Here is a 12,560-nt window from a genome sequence, read left to right on the forward strand (position 1 = left end):
CCAGGAATGAAGTCCACTATCCAGGAATTGAATCCAGCGTTGCTATTCAATTCCACAATCACAACAGGTGGAGACACACTCCTAAGAAACTAGGATTCACTCTTGCTTAAAAGCTTGCGAGTAAACCACACAACACAATAGAACAATCTCCGTACTTAAAAGCTTAGGAGAAGTTCACACTTACAACTCAATAAACTCAGGTCCTAAGCTTGCATCAGTAAGACACAAGAAAGGCTCACAATTAACACTCTAAAATCCCTAAAACACACGCTTTGTAAGAACACGATTTTAGATACTTGAAACCATATGCTTGCCTTCATATTTATAGTACTAGTAGAACGACTTGGGCTTCAAGACAAAATTAGGGCTTCTAGAATTGCGGCAGCTGTGATATATTTTTGAAAATAATAGTTATATTTTTGAACCGCAAAAATATATTTTCCAAAAATATAATTCCTTTGGAAAATAAAACTAGGGTTTGGCTGCCTCATGAAACACATTCACTACTACAAAAAGGCCCCTTTAATAGCACTTGTTTTGACTTTTAATAGCATTTTAAAACGCTATTACTGATACCGCTATTATAAGTCTGGATGCTTACAATAGCGTTTTAAAATGCTATCAAATGTGCATTTTTAACAGCGCTTTTAGTAAAATGCGCTATAGTATGCTGTTTAACACTGCCCATGATATCTTTTGAAACGGAGCTTTAATAGCGCTTTGTTCTATAAACGTTGTCATAGGTACATATTTAATAGCGCCCGTGTCACAAATGCGCTATTATATGTCCTTTTTTTAAAACTAATCTGGGTAAACCTTTAATAGCGCATGTGCAAAAAGCGCTATCGTATGTCATCATTTTTTATTTTTTTTGCTTTCGACATTCTCTGGAATTTAAAAAATAAATACCTTTGATTTTCATTAATCATAATCAAATACATAGCTAGTCACAATCCATTTGTTACAACACAATCCAGTCACTAACATTGACACTAGAATCACATAAAACTAAGTGGCCAAAACATATACAAAGAAAGACTACATATGGACCGGACTATAACACTAGAATTATAAAAGACTAAATGGCCAAAACATATATTGATCAAAAAACTAGTTGCAAATCTCATAAACAATATAGGACATTACAACAAAATAAAAATAAAAAACTTGCAGCAAAAATGCACAGAGAGATGATGAAATATATACTAGCCACCCATCGAAGCCTAAATGAACAGCAAGCTCTGGCAGACATTCTGCATACATTCGTGCAGACTCCTTTGTTGAAAGCAGTATATCACAGTTAGCCTTTCCCTCACCCCATTCAGTGATGAAAGTCCCCAACACCTAAAATATCAAATAAACAAAGTACAAGCGATGAATAATCCATATGTTCTGATTAAAGTGTGATCAATAAATAATGTCAGAAACATCTCTAAGTGAGAAACTCAATGAATCTCGAACTCCCAAAAAAGATTTTAGAAAAGTACTTTACATTTGCCAAATGATCTCAAATAAATTAAATTAAGCCAAAGTTATGCTCTAATATGTATGAGCAGCCTAAAGCAGAAAAATTCAATCCTACCCTCTACCCTGCCAAACAAATTAACCCTTAATGATAACTTATAATTATAAATATCTGCATATTATAAAGTCTGACCGTAACTCTTTACATCTTCATTGTCACCTTCTTGTGAATTGAGGTCCTTCAATAAACCCTCTTCCTACACAAACCCATTACAAAAAACAAAACAAAAAAAAACCCAAAAAGTTGAATCTTAAAAATTAAATTACAGTTTGTCAACAAAATAAATAAATTAAATTACAGAGAAAAATTGAAATTACCTTGAGATTATGTATAATGAGTCACCTCACATAGTTGTACTAGTAGTACTCTTGATGTGCAGTGTTGATAAGTTATGTACCATATTGAAAAATGAATGCACAAAACCACACCTATGAAAGAAAAACCTGCAAAACTATCTTGAAATCATTTACATGGCTCTACTTACTAATTACCAAATTAGATTTGTAGGAAAAATCAGTTCATAACATCTCAACCATGAATACAAAACCTTATAGTGTGCCAAATTGGAAATTAAAGATATATGTTTTCCACTCTCTCTTCTGTCACACTCACACTTTCATCTTTCTCACACTTCATTTTGTCTATGAGACAAGTATAGGACATATAACAATATTTTTGCTTCTACCACACAAAAGAATGGGAAACAGCTTCGATAAATCACAAATTCCCTTTTACTACTGAACAGTGCAAAATTCAAGGACGGCCAGAAATTTAAACCCATCATTATCAGTTGCTTACCAAAAAACAAAAACTTAGCTAAGATATTTTAGTTTTACTCTAAATTTTAAGTAACACCAAGTCATATAGTTAACTATTTATCATTATTTTTGCAACGAGGGGCTAGATGTGATTGGGAACTCAAAGGGTGTGGTCTCAGCCTATTGTCACAAGTTTCTATCTTATCCATCAAAATTACCTTCTCCAAATAATACCTTTTATAAGTTTGCAGTAATCACTTGGTATAATTAACACGAAATCGAAAAGATTGTAAAATCCATGAATAAGAAACTAAGTATAATACTAGGATCCACAAAAATAATGAACAATCACACACAAAACACACACACTGAACCAACAATTCTAAACTCTACCAACAAGTGAAAAAAATACAGGGGAACATACTATTAAAGATTGTGAAAAAAAAATTCTAAACTTAAATGCTGATATAAAGGTGTCAAGTCAGCTCATCTGCACCTACACAAATTAGAGATGAATATGTTCCAACTGAAGCACAGACTATTACCCATGTAGCAATTACAACACTCAGAGTAACATGAGCAATTACCAGACATTTCCAACCTGCACTATACACACATTAAGATATAAACCAGAGTTGGCTGCTGGCAGTTTGAGTTATATCCCACATATACTGTAACTTATCCTAAGCATACCTTAATGATGGCAGTTTGAGTTGTAAGAGCACGGGGATGAACGAGTACGACTTCCGACAGTTAAATCGGTGGGTTATTGGATTGAGGTTCTTGGATAGAAGATAATTTATGGATTATGGGATAGGGTTCACGGTGGTTTCTAGGTTCTTGGATATTAGGATTGACGAGTGTGATTGGAGAAGACCAACGATTAATGGGAAACGATTGCTCTTGGAAAACAACATCTTTGAGTTTCGATTGCTCTGAGTTTGATTACAGAGGAACGAATTTTATCGAAGTTCGATTCCTTTAGGTTTGAAGCTAGAAGAAGATTGATTTTGTTTCTAGGGTTTGAGTTCAATGTTTGCTGGAAGTGGTTTGAAGATCGTGGGATTGAGATTGGGAGCTTTGAAAATTTGATAGATCTCAGTTTTTTTTTAAAATTATTATTATTATTTAATTATTTAATTAATATATTATATTTTGTCAAAAAATAAATATATTATATCATTATTAGCAACCAAGGGGTCAAGGGTTCGAGACCCACACACGACAATTTTTTATTTATCAATTTCATCTACTATAGCGGTTACGTAAAATGCGCTATTATAGGGTATAAACTTTAATAGCACTTTTTTCAGAAGCGCTATTATAAAGCTGTGCGTTTATGGCTTTAATAGCGGTTTTTAACAAAGTGCTATTATAGTGTACTTTGGTTTGAGGCTTTAACAGCGTTTTTTCTAAAAGCGCTATAATAATGGTTCCGGCTTATGTTTTAATAGCGCTTTTTCAATAAGCGCTATTAAATGGGTGCTATTAAAACTCTTTTTTGTAGTAGTGATTAAACACGTGCGCCTTCCTCTGTAAGAAACCTTGAAACAATTCTTCAAACAGATCTTCAAAAGATTGAGTAGAATTTTAAACCCGCTAGCTGGCGCGCACGATACAGAGTCAGGTGTTGTTCCAAAGTGTCCCAACATTTGTCACAACTCTTGGGGTCAGCACATTTGTCTCAACACTTGGCTAAAATATGTTTTTGCAAAATGTAGCCAATATACAAAAACCCAACAATCTCCCCCTTTGGCAAATTTTGGCTAAAACAATATTAGACCAGTATATAGAGAGATACAGTATTACCTTTCCTTCGAGTCAACATGAACACACAACTAGGAAAGAAAGTAACACACAATAAAAACTACTTCCAGAAGAGTTAAGTAGTATCAGAGGCAATGCAACAGCGGAATAAAAACAACTAGCCTCATGGAACAACACAAGGGAGAAATAAACTCCCATAGTAGATGCTAAGAAGTAGGAGAAATAAACTCCTAATAGTGTAAGCGCGTATCCATTCATCATAAGAACAACAGGAAAAATAAATTCCCATAAGACATCTGAGAAAAATAAATTCTCAGTCATAGTGGATAGTGGACTCAATAGTCAGGTGCCATAACACTTGGCACAACATTTGTCATCAAATACATTCAGGCGATCAAGAGATAATATCACTCACACTCCCCCTGAATTCATGCATACACTCATCAGATAGAGAAAGAATATTCACTACACCCCCTCAGTACATGCATATTACTCACACTCCCCCTCAATACGAGCATACGAACACTAGCACAAAAACAGTCACCAGATGTGGGAACATCTGTCCACACACTTGTCACACACACACACTACACACACTACTCCCCCTTTTTAGCCACAATTTAGACAAACACATGCATAGGAAATCATAGTGTAATAGACAATAGAAGTGTCAGGGTGTAGTTATTACAGACCATAGAGCACACACAGGTGCAAGAAATTCAGGGCCTTGCCCATAAAAGTAACAACAAAGAAACACCAAAAGTACATCAGGAAAATCATAAGAAAAACATCAGAAATCATATGGATGAACTTTCATCAGAGTCCTCCATCATATCCTCAGAGCCATCCTCAGAGCCACTAGTTCCTTCTCCTTCTTGTTCATTAGGCTCACCCTCAACAGTCTCAGCAATCTCCTCAGCCTTCAGTGCCTCAATCACACGATCAATTTTCAATTTTCTTGCCTCAAGGGCTCTGCTTGTCTCAGTAAGATCAGCAATCATCTGCTTTCTTGAAAGTGCTCCAGCCTGGACAGATGTGCCAACACCGGCGGCAATATTTGTCCCATCCAGCAGCCTCTGCTCAATCACCAACACCCCTTTCCTTTTACAAGGAACATCAGTACTTCTTAGTATATCTGGGTGTTGCTCAAGAATGATATTGCATAGCAGAGTGGGGAGAGCAACTGGCTTCTCAACAGCATAGGTCAAAGCATGGCTTAAAGTTTCTTGAAAGAAATAAGATCCATAATCAAATTTGGTCTTGGTACCCACAGCATAGATAAACTTTCCCAACCCTCTGGCCACATCACCTGAGTGGGTTGTAGGCACCCAATTATGTGCAGCAATCCTATTCAGAACAGCATAAAATGGAGAGAGAGAAGTTGCAGCCAATTTTGCCTTGCTAGGCCATACCTTGATCCTGCCACCTGTGAGGACCTTGCAGACCTCATTGTCTGTGACTTTCAGAGGAGCCACTTCTTCAGAATCCCTTTGCAAATATTGGTTGATCACAGTTGGTGAGAATTGAACACACTTCCCACGAACAAATACCTGCCTGTATTCAGGACTTGCTGGATCATTACAGTTTGCAGCCACATTAATCAAAAATTCTTTGACAAGCCTGTCATAGCACTTGTCCAACCCAACCACAGTTTTCATTAATCCTGCATACTCAAGAGTTTCAACAACACTAGCACATTCAAGAATATCAGCTTTCAAATTTCTTTCCAGGGCCAGCCTCCTGTGATACACATACTTCCATCTTGCAGACCCATTCTCCAGATGAAATGAGACATTATCCAAAGGAGCATAGGGAACAGTTTGAGGAACCTTCTTCCTTCCTATACTCTTCCTAGATGTGCTGCCAGATGCAGCAACATCTGTCTCTGGCTCAAAATCAGAATCACTAGTTGGTGGAGCTTTCCTTTTCCTAGTTTCTGTTCTAGGTATTACCTTACTTACAGGTTTTGGAGGTCCATAAAGAGGCTTTTTACCAGTATCTTTTCCAGCCCTAGAAGGTTGGGGTGTTTGGACAGGTGTATTAGCAGTCTCTACCCCTTTTCCAGCCCTACTTCAAGTCCTTCTAGCCACACTAGCCTTAGAATTTGTAGGAGCAGCCTTATCACTAACAGTAGTTTCATTTTCATTAACAATTATAACCTCAGGAGTTTCATTCACAACTTTATCAGGAACAGTTTCTTTATCAATAGCCTTAGGTGGGGGACTCTCATCAGACTCAGAATAGTCCACAAGGTTTTCTTGTGCCAAAGATGTGGTAACATCTGGCACCACATTTGGCGTAGCGCCATGTGTTGCAACACTTGGCACAACATGAGTCTCAGGAGCAGTTTTCTTAATGGACTCATTAGCAACATCATTATTGGTCTCAGTAGAAGCACCAATATTATCATCAACAGCAGCAGGGGAGTTAGGAACACTTTTCCCCAAATTTCCAGATATATCAGGGGTCTCTACACCTAGGGTTTTATCAGATTTTGGTGTATTAAAACCTAAATTAACAGAAATCTTACCAGATGCATCAACATTCTCAACTGTAGCACTAGCGACATGTGTTGCAGCACCACTTGAAGGAAGTGGATCAGTGTGAAGCTCAGACATTGTAAACGCTTTACTCGATTCACCTTTAACCTTCTTGCTTTTACGTTTTGAAGCTTTAATTGTCGCGGAAGGAGATGAAGGATTTGTACTTGTTCGTGATGATTTTTCCTTCTTTGCAACTGATTTTCTCCTCATAGTTGGGCTTATGGAAGGTATGGTGTTGAGAGGAACAGCATCGATCACCACTCTTTGTAGCGATGGAACAGCATCTGTCTTCGTTGGTGAGGATTTTGCAGAGTCAGACATAGTGAGTGAAATGAGGTGAATTTTGTGATTGAAGAAGATGGAAGTTGAACGTTCTCTGAGAAAATACAAAGTGGAAGTTGAGTTGATTTGCGTGAGAGAGAAAAGAAGATGAGAAGTTTGCGTGAAGATAGGTTGGTTTTGAAAAACCAATAATAACTCCCTTAAGTTAGCGTGCACCAAAAGTGGGAGAGAGAAATTAACTGCTGCACGCTCTTCATGCAGTAACTGCTATTGATTTTCAAAAAGGCAAATTCCTAATTTGCCCCTCAATTTTTCAAATTGACTTGCGTCCAAAGCTTTAGTAAAAATGTCTGCTAATTGTTCTTCAGATGCAATGTGCTCAAGTGTAACAATTTTTTCTTCTACAAGCTCCCTTATAAAATGATGACGTATATCAATGTGCTTAGTCCTACTATGCTGAATAGGATTCTTAGAGATATTGATAGCACTCAGATTATCACAGTAAAGTGTCATGACATCTTGCTCAACACTATACTCCTTCAACATTTGTCTCATCCATAACAATTGAGAGCAACTACTCCCAGCTGCTATATATTCTGCCTCAGCTGTTGATAGAGACACACTATTCTGCTTCTTACTAAACCAAGATACTAGATTGTTTCCCAAGAAGAAACATGCACCAGAGGTGCTCTTTCTATCATCAGCACTTCCAGCCCAATCTGCATCACAATATCCAATTAAGGTAGAATCATTACCATGAGAGTATAAAATTCCATAGCCACATGTTCCATTGACATATTTGAAGATTCTCTTTACTTGAGTCAGATGACTCATCTTGGGTTCAGATTGGTATCTAGCACAAACACCTACTGCAAACATGATATCAGGCCTGCTAGCTGTGAGATACAGCAAGCTCCCAATCATACTTCTGTAGAGACTTTGATCCACATCAATCCCTTTCTCATCTTTGGTAAGCTTCAAGTGTGTAGGTGCAGGTGTCCTTTTGTGACTACCACCTTCCATTCCAAATTTCTTCACAATGTTTCTTGCATATTTTTCTTGAGAGATAAATATGGTGTCTTCCATTTGTTTGACCTGAAGACCTAAGAAATAAGTTAGCTCACCTACAAGACTCATTTCAAATTCAGATTGCATTTGATGCACAAAATGTTCCACCATTTGTCGCGACATTCCACCAAATACAATATCATCCACATATATCTGAGCTATCATTAGCTTCCCTTTCTCTTCTCTTACAAACAGGGTTTTATCATTACCACCCTTCTTGTATCCATGGCTGACAAGGAATTCAGTCAGTCTTTCATACCATGCTCTAGGGGCTTGTTTCAATCCATAGAGTGCTTTCTTTAGTTTGTAAACATGGTTAGGAAAGCTTGGATCTACAAACCCTTTTGGTTGTTCAACATATACCTCTTCATTTAGATAGCCATTTAGGAATGCACTTTTTACATCCATTTGATATAGCTTGAATTTTAAAATGCATGCCACAGCCAAGAGTAATCTTATGGACTCCAAACGAGCGACTGGAGCGAAAGTCTCATCAAAATCTACTCCTTCTATCTGGGTGTATCCTTGTGCTACAAGTCTGGCTTTATTTCTAGTAATATCACCATTTTCATCAGTTTTGTTCTTGTACACCCACTTTGTACCAATAACATTCATACCATCTGGTCTAGGTACTAGATCTCATACCTCACTTCTTTTGAACTGAGTTAGTTCATCCTGCATAGCATTGATCCAGTATTCATCAGTCAAAGCTTCTTTAACATTCTTTGGTTCAATCTTGGATATGAAGCATGAGTTGGAGATTGCTTCTTTTGACCTTCTTGTTGCAATTCCTTGATTTGGATTTCCAATGACAAGTTCCAGAGGATGATTCTTTTGTGTTCTAGTAGATGGTCCCTTGTTTGGTCTAGGAGCCTCTGTAGTAGACTCAGAATGTTGATCAGGTTCAGGTTCAGTTTGATCATCATCTAGTGTTGGGACAGGTGTTATGACATCTGTCTCTTCAGCTGGCTCTGCACTTATTGTATCACTATCATCAACAACAACATTAATTGATTCCATCATGGTTCTAGTTCTGGAGTTAAAAACTCTGTACGCTCTGCTGTTGGTTGAGTAACCTAAAAATATCCCCTCATCACTTTTGGGGTCTAATTTTCTTCTAGGTTCTCTATCTGCCAAAATATAACATTTTGATCCAAACACATGGAAATATTTCACAGTAGGCTTCCTATTCTTCCATAGTTCATACAGTGTTGTAGCAGTACCTTTTCTTAATGTTACTCTATTGTGAATGTAACATGCTGTATTCATGGCTTCAGCCCAGAACTTGTAAGGAACATTTTTGGCATGCAACATTACTCTAGCAGATTCCTGTAAGGTTCTATTCTTTCTTTCAACCACACCATTTTGTTGAGGTGTAATTGGTGAAGAAAATTCATGAGTTATTCCTTCAGCAGCACAAAAATCAGCAAATTTAGAGTTTTCAAACTCCTTACCATGGTCACTTCTGATTCTTACAATACCACAGTCTTTCTCTTTTTGAAGTTGTAAACAAAGATTTTTGAATTCTTCAAAAGTCTCAGATTTTTCCCTAATGAAATTTACCCAAGTATATCTAGAGAAGTCATCAACAATAACTAGAACATATTTCTTACCTCCAAGACTCTCAACTTGTATGGGCCCCATCAGATCCATATGTAATAACTCAAGAACTCTAGAGGTGGACAAGTGTTGCAACTTTTGGTGCGACACTTTGGTTTGCTTCCCAATCTGACATTCACCACAGATATTGCCTTCCTGTATCTGTAGGCTTGGTAGTCCTCTGACAGCTTCTTCTGATATGACTCTCTTCATGCTCTTCAGGTTAAGGTGCCCTAATTTTTGATGCCACGGCTTAACCTCTTCATTTTTAGTTAAGAGACATGTAGATACATTAGCTTCTTCAAGAGGGATCCACAAGTAGCAGTTGTCTTTTGATCTAACACCCCTCATAAGGATGTCTCCTTCATTATTGCTGACCAGACATTCATTTTTTGTAAAGTTGACTTTCATGCCTTGATCACATAGTTGGCTTATACTGATTAGATTGGCAGTTAGTCCTTTTACAAGGAGAACATTTTCAAGTTTTGGTAGACCATGGTCAATCAGTCTTCCAATACCTTTGATTTCCCCCTTTGCTCCATCTCCAAATGTCACAAAACTTGTGGCATAGGATTTTACTTCCTTTAAATATTTTTCAACACCAGTCATGTGTCTAGAACAACCACTATCAAAGTACCAATCTTCTTTTGATGAGGCTCTGAGAGACGTATGGGCAATCAAACTTTTCCCACTGCTTTCAGCTGTATACTCCTTGGTATTGATTGCATCATCTTTTTGCTTCCATTTCATCCTTGTTTTAGTAATGGATGGATCAGACTCTTGAGGAACTTCACTTGGATAACCATACAATTTGTAGCAGTAAGGCCTTATGTGCCCCTTTCTTCCACAGTGGTGACATCTCCATGAGTGGTACCTGCTTCTAGGTCTAGGTATAAATCTAGGTCTCTGCCATCTTTGCTGATGTGGTGCCACATGTGGTAACACTTGTCTCTGCTGTCTAGGAGCCAGGTGTGGCGACATCCTGTCATGCATTTTTGGAGAAGGTTGTTTACTTATCTCAGGCATATATTTCCCTTCTTTGTTGTAATCCATAATCCTATTAACATTTTTGTACTCGTACCCAATTCCTGTTTTGGATCTACTAGGAGCAGGCAAAGTTTCCAGGATTTCATCTAGATCACTTCCTTTGAATAGCCTAAGAACATGCTTCTTTAAATTCTCAAGATGAGAGTTTAATTCAGTTACCTCTTCATTCAGATGGGCTATCTCAGTCAGTTGTTTAATCTTGTCTGCTTCTAAGTTGATGATAGTTGCCTTTTGTTCCTCAATGATCTTTAAACTATCTTCTCATTTAGTGCTAAATTCAGAGATTCTTGACAGATTAGCAGCTCTCTCAGTTTGCAACTTAGTGATTGTTTCTTTTTGCTCTTCAGAGACTCTGCAAACTTCTGCACTCTTCAGACACAGCTTTTTATATGATTCAGCAAGTTCATCAAAGGTTAGTTCTTCTTCACATGATTCAGTGTCAGATGTGCAAACACTTGTCAATACATGTATAGCCTTTGCAGTATCAGCTTCTCTCTCAGAATCTTCATCTGACCAAGTCACAGTTAACCCCTTCTTCTGTTTCTTCAGGAAGGTTCCACATTCACTTCTAATGTGACCATACCCTTCACATTCATGGCATTGAACACCTTTATTTGGAGCTGATTTCTCATCTGTTACAAGTTTTCTGAAATTCCTGTAAGTGTTGCGACCAATGTCAGCTGCACTTGTCTTAGAGCGTTTGTCCATTCTCTTTAGCACCTTATTAAATTGTTTTCCCAAAAGAACCATTGCATCAGAGATGCTGTGTTCAGACTCTGTGTCACTCTGTTGATCTTCTTCCTCAGCATTTGAGACAAAAGCAATGCTTTTGTTTTTCTTATCCATCTTTTCATTTATAGCTACCTCATAGGTTTGTAGAGAACCAACCAGTTCATCTAGCTTCATATCTGTGATATCCTTTGCTTCCTCTATAGCTGTGACTTTCATGTCAAACTTCTTAGGTAAAGACCTAAGCATTTTTCTTACCAGCTTTTCTTCAGGTATCTTTTCACCCAAGGCATCAAATTGATTGTCAAAATCAAGTATGGTCATGTGAAAATCCTGAATGGTTTCATCATCATTCATTCTTAGATTCTCAAACTTAGTTGTTAGGAGTTGTAGCTTAGACAGCTTCACTTTAGAGGTACCTTCATGAACAGTCTCAAGAATTGTCCAAGCTTCCTTAGCACAGACACACTTTTTGATGAGTCTGAATATGTGCTTGTCAACACCATATAGTGCATATAATGTTTTTGAGTTTGCAAGAGCAAGCTCATCCTCTTCTTTGGACCATTCTTCAGCAGATTTCAACTCAAGAGTTGGTTTACCATCTTTGTCCATCTTCACAGGAGGAGTCCATCCTCTCAGAATTGCCTTCCATGTCTTGCTATCAATTTGTTTTAGGAAGGCCATCATGCGGGACTTCCAATAGTCATAGTTTGAAGCACGAACCAGAAGAGGTGGTCTGGTAACAAACCCTCCTTCTTTGTCCATCCTTGCCAGAAACGATTTCCCTGGAGCTCACCCTAAAATTCAGAACAGGGTGCCTGCTCTGATGCCAATTGAAATTCCTGGCACACAGTGAACAGGTGTTGCTCAAGGTGTAGCAACACTTGTCTGTTGTAGACAGATGTTGTTACCGGTGCGCCAACACTTGTCTATAAACAGAGCAAATAACATAAAACAAAACAAACAGTAAAGTAAATAACACACAAGAGTTGTTAACCCAGTTCAGCCTAAAGCCTACTCTGGGGGATACCAATCCAGGAATGAAGTCCACTATCAGCAGTATTACTTCGAAGCTAAACTCACCCGTTTACAACTTCTCACTTAATCACTACCCAATGACACTTCTACCTAGGAACTCCTAGATATGAGACCCCGTCCCAATTCCCACCTTAGCAACACAGACAGCGTTGCTATTCAATTCCACAATCACAACAGGTGGAGACACACTCCTAAGAAACTAGG

At 37.9% G+C, this 12,560-nt stretch overlaps 1 long non-coding RNA gene across 1 annotated transcript; it reads right to left on the reverse strand.

Moving 5' to 3' along the window:
* Positions 1-952: 952 nt before the first annotated feature.
* LOC123888519 lies at positions 953-3,372 on the reverse strand. The gene is made up of 4 exons (XR_006802143.1): positions 2,977-3,372; positions 1,843-1,968; positions 1,658-1,721; positions 953-1,344 (listed from the first exon to the last, which is right to left on the reverse strand). It is a non-coding gene; the product is annotated as an uncharacterized LOC123888519 (long non-coding RNA).
* Positions 3,373-12,560: the final 9,188 nt, after the last annotated feature.

This window comes from Trifolium pratense, linkage group LG6 (genome assembly GCF_020283565.1).
Source record: "Trifolium pratense cultivar HEN17-A07 linkage group LG6, ARS_RC_1.1, whole genome shotgun sequence".
In the NCBI taxonomy this organism is placed as follows: domain Eukaryota; kingdom Viridiplantae; phylum Streptophyta; class Magnoliopsida; order Fabales; family Fabaceae; genus Trifolium; species Trifolium pratense.